The 20,168-nt window shown below is 32.5% G+C and overlaps 1 protein-coding gene across 1 annotated transcript in view; it reads right to left on the bottom strand.

The window, feature by feature from the left end:
• The window catches only part of LOC120419264 (G-protein coupled receptor moody), a 278,652-nt gene extending 259,098 nt beyond the window's left edge, over positions 1–19,554 (bottom strand). The window contains exon 1 of the mRNA XM_052708632.1: positions 19,377–19,554. The gene's annotated coding sequence lies outside the window, so the exon portion shown is untranslated. The remainder of the gene's footprint in view (positions 1–19,376) is intronic.
• Positions 19,555–20,168: the final 614 nt, after the last annotated feature.

Here is a 20,168-nt window from a genome sequence, read left to right as displayed (position 1 = left end):
GTTATCCTAGGCTTAAATAAGCAATTTTGGTGTTTATGGAGTCAATTGCACTCGAAAATTTCATTTGAGAAGGGCGTAAGTTATTTAAATATTTTTTGTATATTGTAATTTAAAAATTACTGTATCTCGAAGCCGTTGCATCGTACCAAAAAGTGGTCAAAGACAAACTTGTAGGAAATGGACGGGCCTCCTGAAAAAAAAATACACTGAAATAAAAGTACACGCCACTTTTATGATATTTCACAACGTGGTGATATTTGGCATGAGAGCCCCTATGGGCATGCCCTACAAGGGGAACCATACTAAAACTTGATCGGAGAACTTTTTGAAAAACGTACCCACCCTAATATTTACACTTAGAATTTGTTGCGTCCACCTCTGGATTGTGAGTCCAGTGCGCGGTCCGATTGATCCACACAGGCAGACGAAGATACAACGGTTTAAAAATAAAAATGTTGAAAAAAAGGCTTTTTTAGTGGCATTTGGCATTTTCAATGTGACAGAGTTGATTTTGCAGTCTCGAAAATATTTTCACCGGAAAGCTCGTCCAATTTCCCATAAGTTTGCCTTGGACAGCATTTTAATTTGACTCGTTTTAATATTTACGTAAGCTTATTTACCACAGATAACAGATGTACATCTAGGCTCTAACTTGTGTGTAAACACTGTTGCACTAAAAAATGCGTTGCATACAATCTTGCGTCAAAGAAATTAGAGTGTGCAGGATACGCTTGGCAGCGCCACCGTCGCGGCTGAGAATACTTGACTTAACAATGAAAAAGGCTCAAGAATTCCGAAAGAAAATAAATGTTAACCTCGTTTAAATAGAAAATTCCCTTCTGTATAATTCCAGTTGACTAAAAATAATGCAAAAATGCATAAACATTAACGAAAACCTAACAGAAATTTCATTACAAAATGATTTTTCAAGCGACAACATAAAATAGTACCTTTACACATGTTATGTCCGATTTCATTTTGTTTACCTTCTTTGGCGCGTAAAATTGCAACCCTCTGATGAAGGACAGTTAGATATTGGTCTGATGTCGTTCGTACGGAATGTTTTATGTAGTGATTAGATGGTCCAAAGTTCTGCTACTGTAGGCCATCATGATTTTGGAAGTGGCGCTATCTAGGCGGATGGTGCACACCCTAGCTCTTTTCAACGTATTTTGGTTTGAATTTTTACACACGTTTTTCAATGCTGTTTGTTCAATGATATACATCTGTTCTCTGTGTATTTACAATCCTGGTTTCTACCACACTGAAAAAAATATGAACAATGTAATTAAGCTTATATCTGTTAGCCCATACATCCAATTGCAATGCTGTCAAAGACAAACTTACGGGAAATCGGACGAGCTTCCCGGTAAAAATATTTACGAGACTAAAAAATCAACTCTGTCATATAGAAATGGAAAAAAACCATCAAAAACCGTATTTTTTCAACTTTTTTTTTATTTTTAAGACCGCTGTATCTTCACAAGGATTGGACACAGGACAGTTGTCAATATGGAGACTTTTATGTGAAATTGTCTAAAGAATCGATTTCCGGTTCGTTTTTTTTAAATGGTGACGTTCAGACCACTTTTCAAAAAAACAGTTTTAGTAAATGATTTTTGTATTTTTTTTAGGAAAAACATACCAGCCAGCATTTCGTGAGTCTTTTTGTAACATTTTAGGCTCCTGAAAAAATTTGAACGAAAAAAAATCGTAACATCACCTTCAAATTTAACTTTAAAACTTTAAAATTGAAAAATCTCATAAAATTTACGTGTAATTTTATTTCAGTGTATTTTTTTTTCAGAAAGCCCGTCCAACTTCATACAAGTGAGCAATTCTCTACGGAATCGGCCGATTCCGACCATTATTTTTTTGTTTTGCTAAAACTTTGTTGGGGCCTTCCTTATGAGCAAAGAAGCTATTTTGTGTCATTGGTTCACCCATACAAGTCTCCATACAATTTTGGCAGCTGTCCATATAAAAATGGTACGTAAATATTCGAAAATCTGTAACTTTTGAATGAATTTTCTGATCAATTTGATGTCTTCGGCAAAGTTGTAGACATTGTTGAGGTCTACAGAACTTTTTTTGAAATTTTATATTCGAGATTTTGTATATGTTTTAGGGGACAAACACCCGCAACTTTTGAGCCAAAGAGAAGAAAGGTCAAAATTCTGCCGCCGAGTTATGAGTTTTTGAAAAAATCGAAATTTTATACATATGTTTTTTACCTAATATTTTACTATTTAAAATTGAATTTGCAATCGAAAAGTACTTAACAGATTTTTTGATATAGGGCCCTGTTTTCAAGATATAGCCAAAGAAAAGTTGATTTCAGTGAAACATTTGTAGTTCTGAAAGTTCTGAAAAATTGAAAAGACTGAACCTTTGGTTGCTGAGATACAGCGGCTTAAAGAAAAAGATACAAGAAAATTGAAATTTTTTAGGTCTCACCCAAACAACCCTCCATTTTCTAATGTCGAGTACTGTACTGAGATCAGTAACATAAGGTCCGATTTTCAATGTTAAAAAATAAACATTCGTGAAATTTTCTTTTCGAAAACAATATTTTCATTTTTTTAATCAAGACTAGCATTTAAAAATGGCCAAACATTCAATATTTCGGCCTTTTGAAATGTTAGTCACGATTATTTTTTTTCTAAATATTGTTTTTTTTTTCATTGAAAATCGGATTAGAATATGAAGGGTTGTTTGGGTGAGACTTAGAAAACTGCAATTTTCCTGTCAGTTTTCGAAAAAGATCGTATCTCCGCACCATTTCAACTGATTTTAGGTGTCTTGGACGCAAATGAAAGGTGATTAGTTGACCTTTTAAAGAAAAATAGTTTGAGGACCGAGAAGTCCAGCCTAACATTTGAAAAGTTCGTATGAAACTTTTAAATGCCGTTTTGACGATGTCTGGACCAAACTACCTATGTCTGAAAATATTTTTATCGGATTCTTTGGGAAATTTTATGTAACATACTCAAAGATGGCAGGTGGCCATTTACAGGTTTTCAAATATGTTTTTTTGAAAATAAAAACGGGAAAAATCTTTTTTTTTCACAAAAACAGCGATAACTTTTAAATTTTAGCGATGACTTATACTTTTTTGCGTACTGAATTTTACGTGATTGAAAGACGCAACTTTTGCATTGGGTGATCCCAAGTGAACTATAACCGCCAAAATTAAATCTACAATCTACATCCTATTGCCGTTTTCCAAAGTAGTTTACCCCGAAATAAACGAAAATGGCTTCATTTTGCATAACCACTTTTTGATGTACCATCCAGAGTGGAGGGGGTCCAGATGGCGTTATTATCTGTACGGTTGGCCACAGCTGTCATCTCGTCACGCGGTCCAAAAATCAACCAACGAACGATTCATAAATATGCACGAGGTAATCAACGGCGAGAGTAGTGCCGCTGATGAAAGCACCGGATTCAAGTGTTGATACTCGGAAAAGCTCCGCGCAAACACACGAGGCGCTTTTCCGGACTCACACTTTTGGGGGGCGAACAAGGGGGGTGCTTTTGCAACGCGTACTCTATTATTATCATAATCAAGCAATTATCATAAATTTAATTTCATACACGCGGCACGGGGGAAGCTTCTACGAAGAACCGTCGGCCACGCCCAGCTCATTTTAAGGTGCCGACTTTTTATCATTCGCCGTTGGGAAATTGCGCGCCATCTGCGGGGTAATGAATCATGGGCGAAAAATGAGACTTCGCGGAAAGTGGGACCAGACCTTTTTTCAAAGAGCACTTTTTTGGAAAAGGACTCCATCATTGTTCCCACCAGGTGGTTTTTTGAGCCTGTGAATTTTAAAGCGAATTTTTAAAGAAAACACTGAATCAGCTGCTTCAAATTTCAATAAATTTTGCTAAAGCTCTTGCAGCAGTCGGCTATTTCCAAGCATTTTATGGAACGCAATAAAATGAAACAATTGACTACGACGAAAAAGAGGCAAGGATTACTCCTACATTTCTTCTCGGTTGAGCAGAGATGTTATCAACACAACACTTTCATGCGAATCCCCCACACATTAAACTCGACTTGGGCGGGCTTTATTTCGTCAAAATTTCCCAAGTAGAGGAAATATACCCATTTTAAGCCTAATAAGCGGTCGTGTTTGAATGATGCTGGATAATCTGGAGTGTTCCTTGAAATTTACTAAAACCAAGTACACCAACGAGTAGAGCAACTTTTTGTGAACATTTCTGTTTATTTTCACTTTTATTAAAAGTGATGCTATTCCTTTTACAAGCATTTAAAAAATTATTTCCCAAATGCATTCTAATCAGTCGAGTGCATTGGGCCACGCCCATTTTCAGCTTAGTTATTTTTTTTCTTCCAGCGCTCTTTTGGGTCTGCTTAGTGCTGCCAAAATTGATGAAATTTTAAGCGAACACTCACGAAAAGTAGCATTTATAGAGAAAATTTCCTGGCATCACTGGCTCACTCCAACAGGCGCTGCTGGTGGTGTTGGTGGCCACCCTTTGTTCTTTATTTGCCTTCGCTTCTCGCTCGGTTTTCTTCAGCCTTCGATTGGAATGGGTCGTCAAAATTGAAACGTCAAAAAACTTGGCGCGTTTGTTTTTTTGGTGGCGCTTGCTAATTATTTACATGTTTCGGGATTATTTTTCAAGTGAGTGACTAACTAATGTGCAAAAGAACATGTTGCCGGTAGTTGGAAGCAATTTTATATCTTAAGCGCTTTGAAATCGTTAGCGCAAGTGAAAAGATATTGATGGCGACTTTCGTTAAGCAGTTAACCTCTCATCTTGCGTGTGGATGTGTGTGCCAACAAAATGATGAGAAATGGTCTCGCAAAATAGAAATTATGATCAAAAGTGCATTAAATTTGATCTTTTTGGCCAGTAAATGGCATAAATTTGCGTGCTTACTCGAGGCGGTGCTGTTGCTGGTAAGTTTATATCCTAAATAGTATTTTTGGAGCTTTAATCGAGCATCAAACTCTTCATATGACGAAGATAGGTGTTTGATTAGAAAGGGTATATTTCCCCTATCTTCGGCAGCGACCTTTTCCACTTCCGATGGACGGCCAGAAAGTCTCTCGTGACTCGGGCTCATTCGCCATGGGATGTGCGATGTGTTTGGTTCTTGTGGGGGAGGAATAGTCCTCCAACATCGATGCCGACAGCCAATAAAACATTGCGCGCCGTCTTAATTCGGAAAACCCAAATGGCATGCCCCTTAAAAGCCTCCCCCAGCCCCAGCAGCACATCAGTAAATAAATTATTGACGACTCGAAGCTCACTCACTCACATTCCACTTGGTTCTCTAACTCTAACCTCAATTCAAATAACCGCAAGTAGGCAGTCTTGTGTTTTTGTGTGCGCGTGTGTTGGTGAAATGGGTTGTCAGTATTGGTTCCGAAGGACGTTTGCTTTATCAATCCCGTTTCAACGTCGTCAAAATGATCTGTGAAAAGATTTCAGCAAAATTATGTCGTTGCAAATATAAATTTATATAATTTTTTTTTCTAAAATCTTCAAAGTTAATATGAAAATAAAAGTCTAATCAACTGAAAAAAATTTTGGGCTGGTTATTTTTTTTATTTTTTTTATGAAATTCCAATGTATAACAGGTCTTCTGAGGACTTCCGTCAAAGTCTAGAGCCTCAATCGCGCAGATGACTACGAAATCTTGGCTAATTTTATGCGGCTTTTGCTAAGGATAAAAACTTAGGAGCTGCCGATTGGGACACAATCTGGTTTTTTTTTTTTAATTTGCTGATTCTTGGTAAGAGCTTTCCATCATTATTTGCTAAATGATTATGTTCCCCTATATTATTATACTATAAAGTAAATAGCCCTCCTACTCCCTCCTTACATACCCATTCCATAATCCCATGTTGCCCAATTCCACTTCCCCCCTAAAAATATAATTATCTGCCAGATTGACACTAACACACCACACCTAACTGATTCAGAGCGTTTGGTACGGTATGTCCACGCATCCTTCCTCCCCGGTAGATTCTGTGGAATGTGATCCGTTCACAGAATCCTCTCTGCGGTAAACACAACGCAGTAGGGCTGGCCGCTTTAATTTTTGAATTATATTTTCGGGTGTTCTCAGATGTATTGCAATTATTAATATTGACAAGAAAAGTGCTTGGGACGTAATCTAATCACAAGACTTTCCTGCATGCTTTCATCGGACTGGCTGCGTTTGTGTTAGATTAGATTAGATTATGAAATTCCAATGTATAGCACCCCAAAAACGTTTTTTTCGCAAAAAAAAATCCTCAAAACATATATTTTTTGGAAACTAATGATTGCAAAACAACTGGATAGGTGTATAATGCATTTTAAAACAAATAAAAAAAAATCATGCACTCACCTTCAAATTTGACTTTTAAACTTTAAAAACCCTTAAATTTTGTTCAGTGTATTTTAGTGCATTTTCAGTGTATTTGTATCTCACCCCAGTTGGCCTGGGTTCGATCCCAGCCGGCTCGGTTGGCATTTTTCGAGACGAAAATATTAAAATATTCGAAAAAAACTAACTTAATCCACCTATGTGGTTGGTGCCTTCCTCACTCTTTGCCAACAATGGGTGATATGTGATATGATGGGTTTGTACACAAATTTCGTCTAATTTCGTTAAGTTCCGGAATACAAAAAACACACATATCACTCAAGGGCTCATAAGTGGTATCATAAGTGGTCATAGCTTGAGACAGGGTTGCCAAATCTTCAATGTTTTGGACTCGTTGGAAAGGTCTTTCGATTACCTAACCAACGATGGGTCGGATGATGGACCCGGACATTGTTTACATACATTTAAGTGAGATCCGGCTACAAAAAAAGTACATAAATATCACTTAAGTAGTCAGAACTCGAGACAGGGTTGCCAGATCTTCAATGTTTTAGATTCGTTGGAAAGGTCTTTCGATTACCTAACCAACGATGTGTCGGATGATGGATCCGGACATTGTTTACATACATTTCAATGAGATCCGGCTACAAAAAAGTACATAAATATCACTTAAGTGGTTACAACTCGAGACAGGATTGCCAGATTACCAATGTTTTAGACTCGTTGGAAAGGTCTTTCAATTACCTAAATAACGATGTATAACATGGTGATGTTTGGTTCAGTTAACTGCCATTTATTCAACTTCCGAAAATATGCGTAAACACATTTTTATACATAACTTTTGAACTACTTATCGAAACTTCGAACAATTCAATAGCACCGTATGGGACCCGAAACCAAGTCGAATGCAACTGGTTTGGTTAAAATCGGTTCAGCCAGTGCTGAGAAAACTGACCCACACACATACACACACACATACACACAGACATTTGTTCTGTTTTCGATTCTGAGTCGATATGTATACATCAAGGTGGGTTTTCGAGCTTTAAATAAAAAGTTCAATTTTAGAGCAGGATTATAGCCTTACCTCAGTGAGGAAGGCAAAACGATGTTGTGTCTTCGGCAAAGTTGTAGGTTATGGTTAGGACTCTACAAAAATGGTCTCGCTCTAAAAAAAACCATTCTTTTAAATTGAATTTACTATCGAAACGTAGTTATGATTAATCATTGAATAAGTTGAAGTTAATAGTAAAAATTACTATCTGAAAGGTCAGAAAATTCACTAAAATTTCACATTTTAGATCAGGGGTGCTCAAAGTTTTTGAATGGCGGGCCAAGTTTGAAGTTCAAATAAGCTTGCGGGCCAAATGTATATTTTTTAAAATGAAATTACGTTATTTTAATTTATATTTCTGTTATTTATTTATCATTTTCGTCAAACAAAGATAAATGTTCTCTGACTGCTGAGCCGAAAAACAAACTAATTTAAAAATTAAAGAAGACAGAAATAGACAGTTTTCCAACAGTTTTGTTGATTTTATTTGTTTAAAAAAAACTGTATTCAGTTGAATGCACTTGTGTTGTCATTGAAATTTTAAAGTGTTTTTTTTATATTTTGAAAATGGTGACATAAACTCTGAAAATTATATGTAGCGGCATAATTTTATCATTAAATAAAAGTAATTTATAAAAAATGTTATGAAATTATTTTCCAGCAATTATTTTTACGATTACAATAAATTTTGGTCTGCCCTGAATCAGATGGTAGTCAATTATATTCGATATCCAAGTATCATGAGTTTGAACAACAAAGAAGAATGTTTTAAAGTGCAGAGCATGTTTGATTCTCAATTTATAGAAAGGGTCATTATGACTTTTTAATTAAAATGGAATACTATTTTTTTTGTTATTATTACTAAGATTATTACAGTTTTCTGCTTTAGCTTTTTATTTGAACGATTTATAAATCTTTTCTGAAAGTGTTCAATGCAATTTTTTGCGAAATTTACTATTTTCACTCACATTGAGACGTGTAAAATTGTTCAATTTGAAAGATTTTTGAACAAAATATTTGTGTCGTATAATGGAGATCAGATTATGGAGAAATTTTTAGTTTTAAATAAAAAAATTAAATAGATAAAAAGATCATCATAAAAAAAAGTTTCTAATAAACCTTCACTTTGAGAAAAAATCGCTTTACAAATGGTCAAAGGGCCATTTTACATGATCATCCAAAATGGGTCCGCGGGCCACAAAAAATCATCTTGCGGGCCATGTTAGATTGGCCACCTTAGGGGAGGACGTGATTTGGAATTATGGTCAAAGTTGTTGGCCATTGAATATTTTACAAAAAATATCACCTAGATTTTCAAAGCATTTTTTCGATTTTTCCATGCAAACTTCACCCTCGCATGTCAATGGGTTAATGTCGACCGATTTTGATCATATTTGGGCTTAAACCAAGAACAAATTTCAAGAAACAATTTTTTGCTCGTGAAGCGAGGTTTTACAATATTTTTCCATATTTTGAGCACCCGTGTAAGCACGAATTATGATGGCACAGAGAAACATATTTTTGAAACACGCATAAAATTATCTTTCGATTGTTTTTGTGTTCTAAATAACAAAAATGAAGAATTTAAAAGAAAATGGCACAATGGTGATCGTTAACTTTTCGAAATTCAACGCATCAAGCAATTGAAAATTCCCAAATTCATCACAAATTGAAACGGAAAATGCTAAATTGTCTTTGGAAATCCCACCACTCGAGAGGGATTCTCGGTAATTGAAACAACACCCAAGACCTATATCTTGGAAATTCCAAGCAGAAATACCCTCGTTGGCGGGCTCTAAATCAATCGAAAACAGCAACACCCAAACCGAACAGGGGGAAACCATCTGCTGCTGCTCTGAAACCCCAAGCGAGGAAGGAAATCGAATCCTCGCCCAGGCGTAAAATCGATAGCAATTTCCACCACCACAACAAGCTGGCAGACTGTGTGCGGACTGACTTCCGTCCTGAGTTTCCGCCACTTGAGACGCTCATTTACATGCCGTTTTAGGAACCCGGGGGTTGTCGTCGATGGTGGGGAAAATTGTAAACCTCAACTTCCGGAGCTTAGCGCTGAAAGTTGTCGTGACAAATTGTAACAAATGAAGGTGAAGATTTTGCGGTGATTTATGGAAGGTTGCAGGAATGTTGAGCGGGATGTTTTAACCTTGAAATTGACTTAGAAGGAGAAATTAAAAGTGTTTAAGTGTCGTAAACCTACAGCAACTAGACTTAGCAGTAGACCGAAAACGTAACGAGGAAGAAGTTGGTTGATTTTTCATCGAAAAATAAGTCATTCTCCGCCAACTTACACGAAATTGGAAAAAGTTGCCCCGACCCCTCTTCGATTTGCGTGAAACTTTGTGCTAAGGAGTAACTTTTGTCCCTGATCACAAATCCGAGGTCCGTTTTTTGATATCCTGTGACGGATGGGCGGTACGACTCCTTCCATTTTTGAACATGAAAAAAAAACATGTTTTTCAATAATTTGCAGCCTGAAATGGTGATGAGATGGAAATTTGGTTTCAAAGGGACTTTTAGGTAAAATTGGACGCCCGATTTGATGGCGTAGGGGAGAGTGGGGAGACTTGATCCCCGGGGAGACTTGATCCCAAGCCTGTATCTCGTCAGCATGTGGGTAAAACAATTAGCTTTGTTCTAGAAAGTTGTGCGAAATTGACTAAAACTCATTGTAGAAAACAAAGAAAAAAATTAAAAAATGGTTAGATTGAGTTAAACACATTTTTCTAAGAAGTGCTGCAAAAAACTTCCAAGAGATCTTTTTTCTTTGGTTTGATAAGTATAGAAAACACTCAAAAATTATTCAAAAAAATATTTTTTATGCATGCATTGTTTGATAAACATATCAACTCCAAAACCCTTACGCATTTGACGTTAAATTTATCGTCATACTATTTTTACAATCAATTGTTTAAAAAAGTGCGTTAAGGGAGACTTGATCCCTGCATTTTTACAGTCACTGGAATCAGCCTCAAGATTAAATAATTGGGCTGGGTTTTCGTACATAGTTTCCTTTAGTATAGTTGTACATAACTTACTGCAGTTTGAACCATTTTTCAAATGTTTTGTAAACAAAAATTACCAGCTTTTGTAAACATGCTCAATTTTGGTCTAAAAAAGAAAATTTTAAGTTTTTAAATATTTTGCATGCTAAACTTGTTATATTTTGAACACAAACGTACAGGTTCAATGTGAAATTGCTGTAACTTATAGGAAATTAAAAGTTTGGATGAATAAGAAACATTTTGCTTAAGATTTCTTCAAAATGTTGAAAGGGGGATCAATTTACCCCCAACATTTTGAAAATGCCGGTTTAAAATATTTTTTAAAAACGCTTGGCATTATTCGAAGAGTTTATCTGATGAAATACCCTTATCAGCCAAACATAGTTGAATGTTTAAGCTTTCAATTCATGCAAAAAGATCATAGTTTTGTGAGAAATTGACAGAGTTATGTGCGATACAAAAAAGGGGATCAAGTCTCCCCACTCTCCCCTACTTAGAATTTAAAAAAAATTGATTTTATCAACAAAAAAAACACAAAAAAAATATTTATCGACTCTGCCAATTTTTGTTACTAAAATGTACATTTTTTTTTGGAACATGTTATTATAAGGGAAATTTAATGTACTTTTCGAATCTACATTGACCCAGAAGGGTCATTTTTTCATTTAGAGCAAAATTTTTCATTTTAATTTTTTTTTTCTAATTTTGCAGTTATAATTTATAGAGTGTTATAAAAAAAATAATATAAAGCAGTTCCCCACGAAAACAGCATGATTCGAAAAAAAAGTTCTTAGTTCTCGTGCTCAATTTTTTTTTTCTGGGGAATCCTAAGCCGATATAATTGGACCCGTATTTTTTTTTGTTCGGCCATTAGGGTGACCTACGCCGTGTTAGGGTGATCCGGAAAAATGCCATTTTCGACAATTTTCGCAAAAACCACATTTAAAAAAAATCATAACTCCGTGCCAATTTAACCGATTTTAGCTCAAATGAAAGGCAAATAATTAGGCTTTTAGAGAAAAATAGTTTGGAGTTTGAAAAATCTACCCTTACAATAAGGTCGTATAAAAACTTCAAATAAGGTTTTGGAGGACGTGGGACCAAAGAGCCCTTGCCTGAAAATATTTTTATCGGATTCCTCGGACAATTTCTGTTCCCGTTTTGTGTTTAAAAACGTTACTTAATACACCCTAGGGTGGTTGGTGCCTTCCTCACATTTAAAGGGGGCTATCCAAAATATACACAAAAGGCCAGTGTTTTATCAATTTGACTCATTATTCATACCACTAGATTGGGTAGTCAGATCTTCATATTGCAGGGCACTTATGTGCTTACAACTTATGATAGGGTAGTCAGATCTCCAATCCAATTCGTGCTCGTTGAAAAGGTCTTTTGATTACCTATCCAACGATAGGTCGCATGAGAGATCCGGACAACGTTTTCATCAAAATATCTGAGATCCGGCCTCCAAAAAGTGCATAAATAACACTTAAGTGCTTATAACTTTTGATAGGGTTGTCAGATATTCAATGTCTTGGACGCGTTGGAAAGGTCTTTCAAATACCTTTCTGAAAATGTATAACATGACGGGTTTTCTTACAAAAACCACCCTTTTTACAATCTTCCGAACTTTAGTCAAAATCGTTTTTTTAGCATAACTTTTGAAGTACTTAACTAAACTGCATAATTTTTTATAGCGACTTATGGGACCCCAAGACGGATCGAATGAGGTCAAAACGGACAAAATCGGTTCAGCTAGTCTCGAGATAATCGAGTGACAATTTTTTGATCAACATCCCACCACACACACAGACATTTGCTCAGAATTTGATTCTGAGTCGATCGGTATACATGAAGGTGGTTCTATGAGGTCTAATTGAGAAGCTCATTTTTCGAGTGATTTTATAGCCTTTCCTCAGTAAGGTGAGGAAGGCAAAAATAAGTGTAACATTTTTTCAAAAGTACTATGCAACTTTACCGGAGACACCAAATCGATCAGAAGATCCTTTCTCAAGATATGGGTCATTCCAGGTCAACTGAGTACACTTTTGGACTCGACCATCACCGATTTAGACCAAACTTGGAGAGAACGTTCATCTATCGATAGTTAACAGAAATCCCAAGTTTGGTGCTGATTGGACCATCCCTCTATTTTTGGCACCGCCCTCTTTTTTGACGATTTTCTAAAAAACTTTTTTTTCTTTTAATCATAACTTTACGACTATTTGAGCAAAAGACTTTCTACAGGTTGCATTTTATAGAAAATTGTCCAAGGAATTCGATAAAAATAAAATTTTAACCCTTAATTGCCCACTAATATTATATTTTAACGTTTTATGTATAAAACATCAGTTTTGACCAATTCCTTATATTTTTATTTGTTTCATTTTATCACCATCGTGTTCCCCGGACAATTTTACATAATAATCAATGTAGACCTCAAACTAAAATGAACTATTGGCGAGAAACAGCGATTTTACTGAAAAAAGTTTGATTTAGCACTCATAAGTACATGATGTACTTTTCATCAATAAAGGATGAATCTCACATTGTTCGGTTTTTATATGTGAAAAACTTATTTCGGATTTGAATTCATAGGGCAGAGTGCTGCGCAAAATCAAACTTTTTTCAGTAGAATCGCCGTTTCTCGCCAATAGTTCATTGTAGTTTGAGGTTTACATTGATTATTATGTAAAATTGTCCAGGGAACGCGATGGTGACAAAATAAAACAAATAAAAATATCAGGAATTGGTCAAAACTGAATTTTAATATTTAAAACGTTAAAATATAATATTAAGGGGCATTTGAGGGTTGAAATTTTATTTTTATCGAATTCCTTGGACAACTATCTATAAAATGCAACCTTTAGAAAGTCTTTTGCTTAAAAAGTTGCAAAGTTATGATTAAAAGAAAAAAAAGTTTTTTAGAAAACCGTCAAAAAAGAGAGCGGTGCCAAAAATAGAGGGATGGTCCAATCAGCACCAAACTTGGGATTTCTGTTTACTATCGATAGATGAACGTGCCCTCTAAGTTTGGTTCAAATCGGTGAAGGTCGAGTCCAAAAGTGTACCCAGTTGACCTGGAATGACCCATATCTTATTTAGCACGTTGAAGTTTATTGATTTACGATCTTCAACAAAATCACGATTGAAAAAAAAATCTAAAAACAAGTGAAACTGATTCTTACTTTGCTCAAAAGCGTGGTTCTACATGGAATGAAATTATGAAAAAAAGGTAGTCAATATCATTTTCACCGGTTTACCGAACCACAAATTGAGTTCACCTCGAACAAAACAGCTAGCGGTGTAACACGTGCCGAGTTTGCTGTCACCGCAGTCGTAAATCTTGCCATCGTCCTCAAACAAGGATACTGACTCTTTTTTTTCTCCCTCTAACCATAGTCAGGGGTTGAGAAATCATGATAAGCCACATGAGAAACGGACTCCGAATTTTCCCTTCTATAGGGGTTTTGTAAGAAGACGGAAAAAATGATAATGATTACTACAAGAGCTAATCAATCAAATAAGCAAAAGTTGGATAAACGAAGAAGATGAAAGGAAAGGTTAGGTTCAGGTTAGGGATGTCACGAGCTCTAAATTGGAGGGGTTGTCTCAAGTGGGCAAACATCCAGCATGGTTGCCAGTGTGAGTTGAAGAAAGAGGTTAGAGCTAACAAGAGCAATCAGGAGAAAAATTGGTTTTTCCTGCATGATGCGGGAAAGGTTGCGCGAGGGTTGATGAGTATCTTTATAAGCTCATCAATTCGATGTTTTTCAATGCGTTCGGTGAAAGATGGGCAAAAAATAATGCTGGTATAAAAGATCAACGAAAAAGGGCCACCACCATGATCTGTGTGTTTGATGTATTCATAAAAGTCAGCCGCAGCTGGTTCAATTCACCTGCCTTGCGTTATCATGCTCTGTTGGAATTCATTCACTAGCCTCGTATCGATATGACGGTTGATGAAGTTCGCAGAACTAAGCCCATTGAAGGCCGCTTTTATCTTATCAGTTGTGCTATTTTCATCAATTTTCCGTGAAAAATCGATTCACGTGCAGAATGCAGACAAAGGAGTGGGTTTGGAAATGTGCAATCAACACTGAAAAAAATCATTTTATGTCAGAAAAAATGTATAATGTTACCTCTGAAAATGTGTGATTTTACCACTTTTCTGTTGGAATGTCGCTTTTTCAGTCTAAATTGAGGTAAAATTACTTCATAAAAGAGGTAATATCCAACCTTCAAAATTTACACAATTTTTTACTGAGAATGCAAAACCCAGAAAAAAACACATACAATCATTAAACTAAATTAATGTGAGGTTATTGAAAATACTTTTTCCAGTTTGGCCTTGCCCTACTCTTAACGTTTATTTCCGAATCTTCAAAAACCGTTCTTCTTGCCAAACGTCTGGATCTGATAGCTTAATTTCTTGTCTTCATCCCAAGGGCCATATTATGTCGGTGAAATTCGACACTTTAACTTGATATAAAAGAGAGCTTTCCCGCCGTAGAGAACATCAAAAAAGAAGATAAACCTTGATAGCAATTTCGGACAATTCAATTGATGAAACTTCGAAAGTCGTGTGAGTGCTTTTTGGCGAGTCTATTAAATTGGCCATTTCATGTGCAAAAGCATCGATTTTATTCCTCAGAAAGCCCAAAATCTGATGGAAAAGAAGGCAAAAAATCCCCATGTCAACAATTACATAGTATTTTCTTACAACTCTCCGCTCTAACGTATTTAGGTCGTAAAATGGAACACTAAAGCACCCACCCTCCCAAGCCACCCCACCCAAATTAACAGCCGTCCAAAACGTGGATGACAGATGGGTTTGTAACCCAAGAAGTCGTCGTCACACACGTGACACGTCAGTGTTAGTCCCTCTGAGAAGACACAACAATTAAGGGACATCTTTCTAATCTTGTGGATTTTATTACCGGCATTAGTTCTCGAGGACCATTGTTGGACAAATTCCTAATAAAATGGAAGCACTTTTGTGAGAGAAAAACAAAAAATAGAGTAATAGAGTAACTCTTTGGTAAATGATCAAATTTCAATGCGTTTTGACAAAAAAAACTAAAAACTAAAAACTAAAAACTAAAAACTAAAAACTAAAAACTAAAAACTAAAAACTAAAAACTAAAAACTAAAAACTAAAAACTAAAAACTAAAAACTAAAAACTAAAAACTAAAAACTAAAAACTAAAAACTAAAAACTAAAAACTAAAAACTAAAAACTAAAAACTAAAAACTAAAAACTAAAAACTAAAAACTAAAAACTAAAAACTAAAAACTAAAAACTAAAAACTAAAAACTAAAAACTAAAAACTAAAAACTAAAAACTAAAAACTAAAAACTAAAAACTAAAAACTAAAAACTAAAAACTAAAAACTAAAACTAAAAACTAAAAACTAAAAACTAAAAACTAAAAACTAAAAACTAAAAACTAAAAACTAAAAACTAAAAACTAAAAACTAAAAACTAAAAACTAAAAACTAAAAACTAAAAACTAAAAACTAAAAACTAAAAACTAAAAACTAAAAACTAAAAACTAAAAACTAAAAACTAAAAACTAAAACTAAAAACTAAAAACTAAAAACTAAAACTAAAACTAAAAACTAAAAACTAAAAACTAAAAACTAAAAACTAAAAACTAAAAACTAAAAACTAAAAACTAAAAACTAAAAACTAAAAACTAAAAACTAAAAACTAAAAACTAAAAACTAAAAACTAAAAACTAAAAACTAAAAACTAAAAACTGAAAACTAAAAACTAAAAACTAAAAACTAAAAACTAAAAACTAAAAACTAAAAACTAAAAACTAAAAACTAAAAACTAAAAACTAAAACCTAAAAACTAAAAACTAAAAACTAAAAGCTAAAAAATTACAAAAATGACAAAAATGACAAAAATGACAAAAATGACAAAAATGACAAAAATGACAAAAATGACAAAAATGACAAAAATGACAAAAATGACAAAAATGACAAAAATGACAAAAATGACAAAAATGACAAAAATGACAAAAATGACAAAAATGACAAAAATGACAAAAATGACAAAAATGACAAAAATGACAAAAATGACAAAAATGACAAAAATGACAAAAATGACAAAAATGACAAAAATGACAAAAATGACAAAAATTACAAAAATTACAAAAATTACAAAAATTACAAAAATTACAAAAATTACAAAAATTACAAAAATTACAAAAATTACAAAAATTACAAAAATTACAAAAATTACAAAAATTACAAAAATTACAAAAATTACAAAAATTACAAAAATTACAAAAATTACAAAAATGACAAAAATGACAAAAATGACAAAAATGACAAAAATGACAAAAATGACAAAAATGACAAAAATTACAAAAATTACAAAAATTACAAAAATTACAAAAATTACAAAAATTACAAAAATTACAAAAATTACAAAAATTACAAAAATTACAAAAAATACAAAAATTACAAAAATTACAAAAATTACAAAAATTACAAAAATTACAAAAATTACAAAAATTACAAAAAATACAAAAATTACAAAAATCACAAAAATTACAAAAATTACAAAAATTACAAAAATTACAAAAATTACAAAAATTACAAAAATTACAAAAATTACAAAAATTACAAAAATTACAAAAATTACAAAAATTACAAAAATTACAAAAATTACAAAAATTACAAAAATTACAAAAATTACAAAAATTACAAAAATTACACAAATTACAAAAATTACAAAAATTACAAAAATTACAAAAATTACAAAAAATACAAAAATTACAAAAATTACAAAAATTACAAAAATTACAAAAATTACAAAAATTACAAAAATTACAAAAATTACAAAAATTACAAAAATTACAAAAATTACAAAAATTACAAAAATTACAAAAATTACAAAAATTACAAAAATTACAAAAATTACAAAAATTACAAAAATTACAAAAATTACAAAAATTACAAAAATTACAAAAATTACAAAAATTACAAAAATTACAAAAATTACAAAAATTACAAAAATTACAAAAATTACAAAAATTACAAAAATTACAAAAATTACAAAAATTACAAAAATTACAAAAATTACAAAAATTACAAAAAATACAAAAAATACAAAAAATACAAAAATTACAAAAAATACAAAAAACTACAAAAATTACAAAAATAACAAAAATTACGAAAATTACAAAAATTACAAAAAATACAAACATTACAAAAATTACAAAAATTACAAAAATTACAAAAATTACAAAAATTACAAAAATTACAAAATTACAAAAATTACAAAAATTACAAAAATTACAAAAATTACAAAAATTACAAAAATTACAAAAATTACAAAAATTACCAAAATTACAAAAATTACAAAAATTACAAAAATTACAAAAATTACAAAAATTACAAAAATTACAAAAATTACAAAAATTACAAAAATTACAAAAATTACAAAAATTACAAAAATTACAAAAATTACAAAAATTACAAAAATTACAAAAATTACAAAAATTACAAAAATTACAAAAATTACAAAAATTACAAAAATTACAAAAATTACAAAAATTACAAAAATTACAAAAAATACAAAAAATACAAAAAATACAAAAAATACAAAAATTACAAAAAATACAAAAAACTACAAAAATTACAAAAATAACAAAAATTACGAAAATTACAAAAATTACAAAAAATACAAACATTACAAAAATTACAAAAATTACAAAAATTACAAAAATTACAAAAATTACAAAAATTACAAAAATTACAAAAATTACAAAAATTACAAAAATTACAAAAATTACAAAAATTACAAAAATTACAAAAATTACAAAAATTACAAAAATTACAAAAATTACAAAAATTACAAAAATTACAAAAATTACAAAAATTACAAAAATTACAAAAATTACAAAAATAACAAAAATTAAAAAAATTACAAAAATTACAAAAATTACAAAAATTACAAAAATTACAAAAATTACAAAAATTACAAAAATTACAAAAATTACAAAAATTACAAAAATTACAAAAATTACAAAAATTACAAAAATTACAAAAATTACAAAAATTACAAAAATTACAAAAATCACAAAAATTACAAAAATTCCAAAAATTCCAAAAATTACAAAAATTACAAAAATTACAAAAATTACAAAAAAAAAACAAAAATTACCAAAATTACCAAAATTACAACCATTACAACCATTACAAAAAATACAAAAAGACAATGACTTATCAAAACGTTTTTGTTTTCGGTTCGCGTTTGAAAAAAATAGTGTCAATATCCAAAAATATATTTTATAAAATAAGAAGAATAAAAAGCGCCTCTAAAATTTCCTTATTCGTCCATTGTTTATCATAACTTTGTCGGAAATATAGTTTTGTAAAGATTGAAAATGAGTAATTTTCCTTTTTTCAGCATTTATCACTCTTATGAAGCGCCGATTCTGATTTTTTTCAGAATTATCCGTTGTATAACCATGGTAATTCGACGTCAACAGACAAAACAAATTGTGATCTAGTTTTAAGCTTTTCTATTTCTATCCTTTTCCTTAGCAAATTTCGAAGGTTTTTTTTTTTTAAATAATTTTTCCTTCTCTTGGCAAATCCATTGTTAGAATATCCAATTACATCAAAATGAACTATAGTACAAATCATAGTTGAAAGGTACTCCAAAACTCTATTAGGTTATAAAATTACGATATTGTGAATTGATTATTTACTAATAAAAACTAATTGAAAATAACCATGGTAAGACCTGTTGATGCCTCACGAGTTATTGGCTCCAGCGTAATGAAGCTGAAAGGTTCTCGATTATTTTTTTCTTTTGTAGCCCGCCAGAATGACGCCCATAAATTTGCCAAATTATCCGAATTAATTAGACCCATCAAAGCTCGCGTTCGTTGTGCCCCAAAACAAGTAAATCATTCAATACTCACCTCCCGAATCAATAGTCGTAAATTTTTCCCATCAGATCGTCCATTATTCCGCCAGCTTCAAAATTATGACCAATAAACAACCCTGAAGGGGGCCACTAATAAATTCACCTCCTTTAGCGCAAACAATTCACGAATCACACAATATTAACCCTTCTCCGTTAGGAACTACCTCCACCTCACAGGTTTTCCACCCCTCGGGTTATTAAAATTCTTCACACCACAATCTTTTTTCCTCCGATTTTAATCACCTGCGACCATAATGAGCTGTACTCAACAGGGTTACACGCTGATGGAGAGAGGTGCACAAAACTTTGATGTTGTGATGAAATGCTGCGAAAAGAAGAAAAAAAAGCAATGAAAACATTATTGGGGCGCGCCCACAACACCAAAAAGGAGTAACTCAAAAGAGGAGAAACACATTTTCATAACCAAACTTTTCGAATCAGCCATAATGGCGGCCAGTGGTGGTGACGGTGGCTCGTTGACAGCTCTACACGCTAAAGGTAATTTACCGCAAACGACGGCTTTATGGCGGCACACCCACAAACAATGAGGACTCTGTACAGAATTTATGTCCTCGGCGAAATCTCATGATCGTGTCGCTCGTAAATATTTCAAATTATCAGCAAATATTCCACATAAACAGCATTTCCAATCAGGCGTTCTTTGATTAGAGAGTCTGTCGAAAGAAGATGACGTTTGAACTCGAGATTCGGCCATATGGATTATTATGGGTTGTAAACAAACCCCAAAATTTTGACAGTTCTAGCCTAACCTCAATCTTTTCATTTC

This window comes from Culex pipiens, chromosome 1, assembly GCF_016801865.2.
Source record: "Culex pipiens pallens isolate TS chromosome 1, TS_CPP_V2, whole genome shotgun sequence".
Taxonomy (NCBI): domain Eukaryota; kingdom Metazoa; phylum Arthropoda; class Insecta; order Diptera; family Culicidae; genus Culex; species Culex pipiens.
Note: the sequence above shows the minus strand (reverse complement) of the source record. Positions and strands in the feature narration are given on the sequence as shown.